Consider the following 6,496-nt stretch of genomic DNA (forward strand, 5'->3'; position numbering starts at 1 on the left):
AGATAAGGAAACAGCTTAATATGATAATTGTTGTGTAAATTGATTGTTTAAATGTATATAATCTTTCTCGTGTTCTCAACTTAATTGCTTTGCTTAGATGTTCGTGATGATGGAATTTTAATTTATTTTATCTTTTCTTACTGAATAGATCTAGCAACAGGAGATAAGAAAATGTTTCGGCAAGATAAGGGTTGTTTAAGGGTATATATTCTTCCTCGTGTTCTTAATAACTGTTGTGTATCTTGTTCTTTGTTGCAGTGATGTTGTTTCGGTGTTTGTGAAGAAATGGTAGCCATTTTTTTTTAAGGGAGTTCGTACTAAACCTAGCAGGTAATGGGCCAAGGTATAAATCTGGTCTCATGTAATATACCCAGTGTTTTATAGGAATATAATACATGCGAATAGGGTAAAATTGTTATGATATATCGTCGTAAATTTTCTTCTCTGTTTCTCAGTGTCTCTGTTTCTCTCTATCTATCTATCTATCTATCTATCTATCTATCTATCTCTATCTATCTATCTATTTATCTCTATATCTCTTTCTCCATATATGTATCTATTTTTTTTTTTTTTTTTTTTTTTTGACTGTAACCATATGATACTGTATGATAATTGTGTATTTTGATCGATTTTAGCAAGACAATTACACTTTTCATCGTTTTCTGTACCTTTACAAGGCTTATGATTATTTTATTGATGATAAGCTTGCATTTTGTAGTACATTATAATGAAATTATTGGTAGTTATGTGATTGAGTTACGAGTGTAACACTATATTCCATTACTATAGTGTCGGCGGCGAAGTTTAAGTTATGTAAAAGGTATGTGAAGCAAGATAGAATGACTTCATTATCCCATCTTCATAATCATCCTATTATTTTTATCGTTCGCTTTAATGAGATCACGGTTTTTCGCGTTTGATCATTAATAGAGTCGTTAGTATCTTGATTTTTTCTTTCTTTCTTTTTTGGACACTGTAAACAATTCTGAATGAAGGAGGCTTATAATTCAATTTGTCTAAATTCGCTTTCAGTGGCTTATTACAAAGAAAGATAATATTGATTAAAATGATAATAACGATGGCGATAATGATTGTATCATTATTAATAACAAAGTTGATTATGATTAAATCATTAATAATATGATGATAATTATCATAACGGTGTTAACACCACAGAAATATAGAATCACCAAATACGTACAAAAACACACTTGTATTAAGGCAACAGCAGCACACTTAAAGCATTACAAGTCACGTTGGATAAGTTTCTAGGGTCGAATACAGGAAAACAGAGCTTACCACAGGAGGTACGAGAAACGACTACATTGCCATTATCAGTATTAATACATTCAGGAAAGTCGGTTATTAGCGTTTCTTTACTGAATGGATTTAGCGGCAATAGATAAGGACACATCTTAATAAGATAACTGTTGTGTAAATGTATATATTCCCGTGTTCTTAGCTTAATTGCTGTGATTAGATTTTTGTGATGATTTTTTTTTTTTTTTTTTTGGGGGGGGGGTAAGGGAATTCGTTCCATTGTATGGTATTAAAGCCTAGCGGGGAGTGTGTCTATTTGTAAATCTGAAATCACGTGTGTTAATTCTAGTGCTTTTTAAGAGTATAATTTATACGGACAGGGTAAAGTTGTGATATGAATCCTTGCTTTTTCTCCTTCCCTGTTCTTCATTGTCTCTGTCTGTCTGTTTGCCTGTCTGTCTGTTGTCTGTCTGTCTAACTGTCTGTCTGTCTAATTGTCTATCTGTTTCTGTTTCATTCTCTAACTTTTTCTCCGTCCTCCCCACCCCCTCTCCTTCCCTATACACATTATATATATTGCATTTAACCAATATATATACAGGCCACTGAAACTTTCTGGTTCCAAACACAAAAAAACGCACACCCACACGCACACACACACACGCGCACACAAACACACACACGCACGCACGCACGCACGCACGCACGCACACACACACACACACACACACACACACACACACACACACACACACACACACACACACACACACACACACACACACACACCCGCAAACACAATACACACATATAAATATATATGCCAGTATACATATATGCATGCATTATGCATATAAATCTGTTGCATTTGCATAGGAGAGCGAGATGTCATTCCGCAGAAATATCGCCATTTGTGACAGTACATTCGTGGCCGTGACGTCACAACTGTGCATATTTATGAAGGTTAATTCGTTTGCTTTTTAAAACCACTGAATGCTCGTGTCGCCGCTCCTGGTTTCGGATTAGGCAAGTCCCCCCTTGAGGTCGTTATGATTGCAATATATTGTACGGAGGTATTTGATTACCCAGGTGCTGGCTTGTTTATATGTCAGCTTAGTATTTTATTTTATTTTTTTGTATTTTTCTCCACTTACGATTAAGGCAAATGTAAGTGCTATTATTTATTCATTTATTATTATTATTATTATTATTATTATTATTATTATTATTATTATTATTATTATCATCATTATTGTTATTATTATTATTTATTTATTTTTATTTATATATTTATTTTAAGTCCGCTCTTACTAAGTGTGCAGCCTTGTTCCCCGTTCTGAAATCATTACTTTGCACACATTGCAAGCATTGCAGCACATGACCTTTCTCATTAATCAGGATTTTTTGCGCTTGAAATTTAATGTTATTCGTTTATAACATTTTTGGATATTGCGAACACGCGCGGTGGTACACACTCACGCGCTCGAATTAACTCCCAAACACACACACACAACAACGGGCACACACACACACACACACACACACACACACACACACACACACACACAACAAACAAACAAACAAACAAACACAGGCGCGCGCGTATAAGTACAAATACAAGTACACGTAGACAAACACAAACACACACATACCCCTCCCCCCCTCACACACGGTTGTATACTTTATTATTGTAAAAGTAATGATGGCGATTTGATATCAGTAATGATTTAGAGCATCATTAAAACTGCAATACGGAAGATAGAGACGGAGGTAAAGATGAAGATTATAATGGCAATGATGAAAAAAAAAAAAAAATTGTAAGAACGATAATAATATTAATAATAATAATGGGGATAGTGGTAATGATACCTATGATGATCAGAGTAGTGATAGCAAGAGGAATGATAAGGATGATGAGTAGAATGATGATAGTGACGATGGTGACGACGTTGTTGATGATGAAAATGATGGCGATAATGATGATGAAAATGATGGTGATGATAATTATAATGGTGACGATGATGATTTTACTGCTACTACTACAACTACTGCAGATAATGGTAGTAAAAATAAGAACAATAATAAATATGACATTCACGATGACTGTATTAATGATAATGACAATGAATATGATAATGATATTAATATTGATAATAATGATGATAACAACAATAATAATAACAACACTAACAATAACAAAAACAACAATAATATTAATAACAATAACGATGATACAATCTCAGTGATAGCAGTATAAAACGTCAAGTAAAGCTAAATGACTGGTGCGTGAGTGCCAAGCTAAAAAGAGAATCTGTAACGAAAGTGGTCTCGGGTCTTAGTGTAAGAGAGACTAATATATATATATATTACTCATAAGACTAATATATATATATATATATATATATATATATATATATATATATATATATATATATATATTTTGTGTGTGTGTGTGTGTGTGTGTGTATACGACAATAAACTCCGAGGCCGGATAATCAGAAACATCGTGAATATTTTCTTTCGCATTAAAAAAAAAATTGTCGAATATTATATTCTAAACATATTATAATTATCTACACATCATACTGTAAATAGTTTTACTTACTCAAAAACACTTACTTTTTCACTCATTATACTGAGCAAATGTTAAAACAAAATTCAGAGACACCTGTTGCAATTTTAAGTCACTCTTGGTTCTAATTTTGTAAAGTCAATGGTTATAACATATTGATCAATTTTCATCTGTTGGATTCCTTTCCTGTTGTGGATGTCATCGTTAGAGATCGACTCATGGAAACCACATACTATTGTATGTCATCTCCCGACTCGTGGTGTACCAGTTGGAAATGTGGGGAGCTGTACATATAGATATACATATACACATCAATATGTATACCTGTATTCATATTTCTATATCTATCTATATGAATATATATTATAAACAAATGATTTGGTTGTTTCGAAATTACCACCTTTAAGAAAACAAGTGAATATACGCGTTTTCGAGACATGACCGAATTACATCTGACACTGATTAAGTTGCTCTGAGTTTACATGATTCTGGTGCTGTAAAGATGTTACTGAAATGGAGTGGTTCCGCCGGCCACTTTTTTTTTCTTTCCTTTTTTTACGTTTCTCTCGCCATCTGTCGTTTATGGCAATTTTGCAGAGAATGATTAAGTAGCAATTTCCTGTATCTCTTTATTATTATTATTATTATTATTATTATTATTATTATTATTACTATTATTCCTTTCGCTCTCTGCATTGTTGTGTAACATATAATAAAATCTCTCTCTCTCTCTCTCTCTCTCTCTCTCTCTCTCTCTCTCTCTCTCCCTCCCTTAAAAAGACACTACCAAAGACACTACCAACTTTCAAAAGATCTACAGCCATGCAGTTCCTTTTACAAGAGAGTGGTAATATGCTGCAAGGCAAGAACAAGGATATTAGCATTTTGGGAGCCATTATTAACTTCAGAGGTACTTTATGATGCATCCAGTATTCTTTAGCAGCGTTTTTTCTTTCTCTTCTTTGTATTATTATTTTTCGTCTTTTTCTTTTTTCTTTTGCTTTTTTGAAAAAAAATCTTCCTGTCTTCTTTATCTTTCCTCTCATTTTTTCTTCTATATTTTACTTTTTCTTCTCCTTTTTCATTGTCTTCTCTACATTTCTCTTTCTTCTTTTTCAATTTTCTTTCGACCTTTTTCTTCTTTTTTTTCATCCTTATATTTTTATTCTATTAATTTTCCTTTACTATTTCTTTCCTATCTTTTAGCATACGATGCGATTCGAAAATAATGAAAATACAATCCCCTGTCTGAGACTCTGTGCAATATATCTGAAAAATATCGCGCTCTAATTGGCTAGCCGGAGTGTATCATATTGCATCAAGGTAGTGGCATACAATTTGATACCAGAGATGTTTCAACAGGTTTCAATAATGTGCGTGTAAAGGGAAAATGTATCAAAGTATAGCAAATTGTTAGGAGTTTCGGAAATGCTACAAAAAAGGCCTCTTGTGTTAAAAAGAAAACACAGCACATGGATTATAGGGATTAGTTCATATGTTAAAATTCCATTTATATATTCCACTGCGTTTGAGTTACAACTGAAATGGAGCTGTGATGACTAAGAGAACATGGAAGATAGCTGAGGTTATGAGAAGCTGCCTGCTGAGAAATGCTGGTTGGTAAATAATGGTTAATGAGAATTACATGAACATGGTAAGAGATAAGTAACTGGTAATAAATGGACTGTCACTCGAAGATTAAATCTAATGAGAGGAGATGCTTGGTGATATTAAAGTGTCGGTAATTTGAAAGATGCCTTTGATAAATAATGGTTACAATATGCTGCAAAGTGAGCATAGGGAGATCACCATGCTTGTCTCTCCTTATGATGACAATATATAAAATGATTAATTTGTTGAGTATATTTGTATTCTTATTATAAAAACTGACACTTTACTGTCATTGAAACGTGCATATAATATGTTTTTTTAAGGAGTTCGAGGTTGATATTTCATTTTTTACTTGTGACCTGTGAATTTGACTGCCCCCCTTTCCCTAGAAATTAGAATAAATAAATAAATTTTAAAAAGTCAGCAATACCCAAAGGTTTATGTTAGTAACATATGGCCATGCTATGGTGACAGGGTGCCTAACCCTGTAAAAAGATCTCAGAACATTAAAATTATTCCTATCTAGGTTTTATTGGAAATAGATTCCAAGTCGGGTGGTTGAAAGCAAAAAAAAAAACAAAATCAGCAAGATCAAAATATTCAGCAAGCTTTTTGCTCAAAACGACGTCTATATAATACGATATAATATTACAATTACACTGTGTGTGATATTACACTATAATATTACAATACACTGTTGAGAATGCCGATTGGTTTTACAAACAATAAACTTGAAGGGGAAAAGTAAATTAGGTAATTCTTTTTTAATAGATTAGGTAATAATTCCTAGAGAAAGAGAATGAGAACAACAAAGGAATCCTTCGATTTTAAATAGTTAATCATAGATATTAATTGTAATATTATATAGTAGTGTAATTCAGTGTCTATGATGAAAATGAAGATGAAGATGGTGTTGATAATGATAATAATTATGAAGTTGATAACAATAATGATTAATGATTAAAATTGTGGTAATTAGAAAGAGAGAAAGAAAGAGAGCTTCGTGTGTGTGTGTGTGTGTGTGTGTGTGTGTGTGTGTGTGTGTGTGTGTGT

This window comes from Penaeus monodon, chromosome 37 (assembly GCF_015228065.2).
Source record: "Penaeus monodon isolate SGIC_2016 chromosome 37, NSTDA_Pmon_1, whole genome shotgun sequence".
In the NCBI taxonomy this organism is placed as follows: domain Eukaryota; kingdom Metazoa; phylum Arthropoda; class Malacostraca; order Decapoda; family Penaeidae; genus Penaeus; species Penaeus monodon.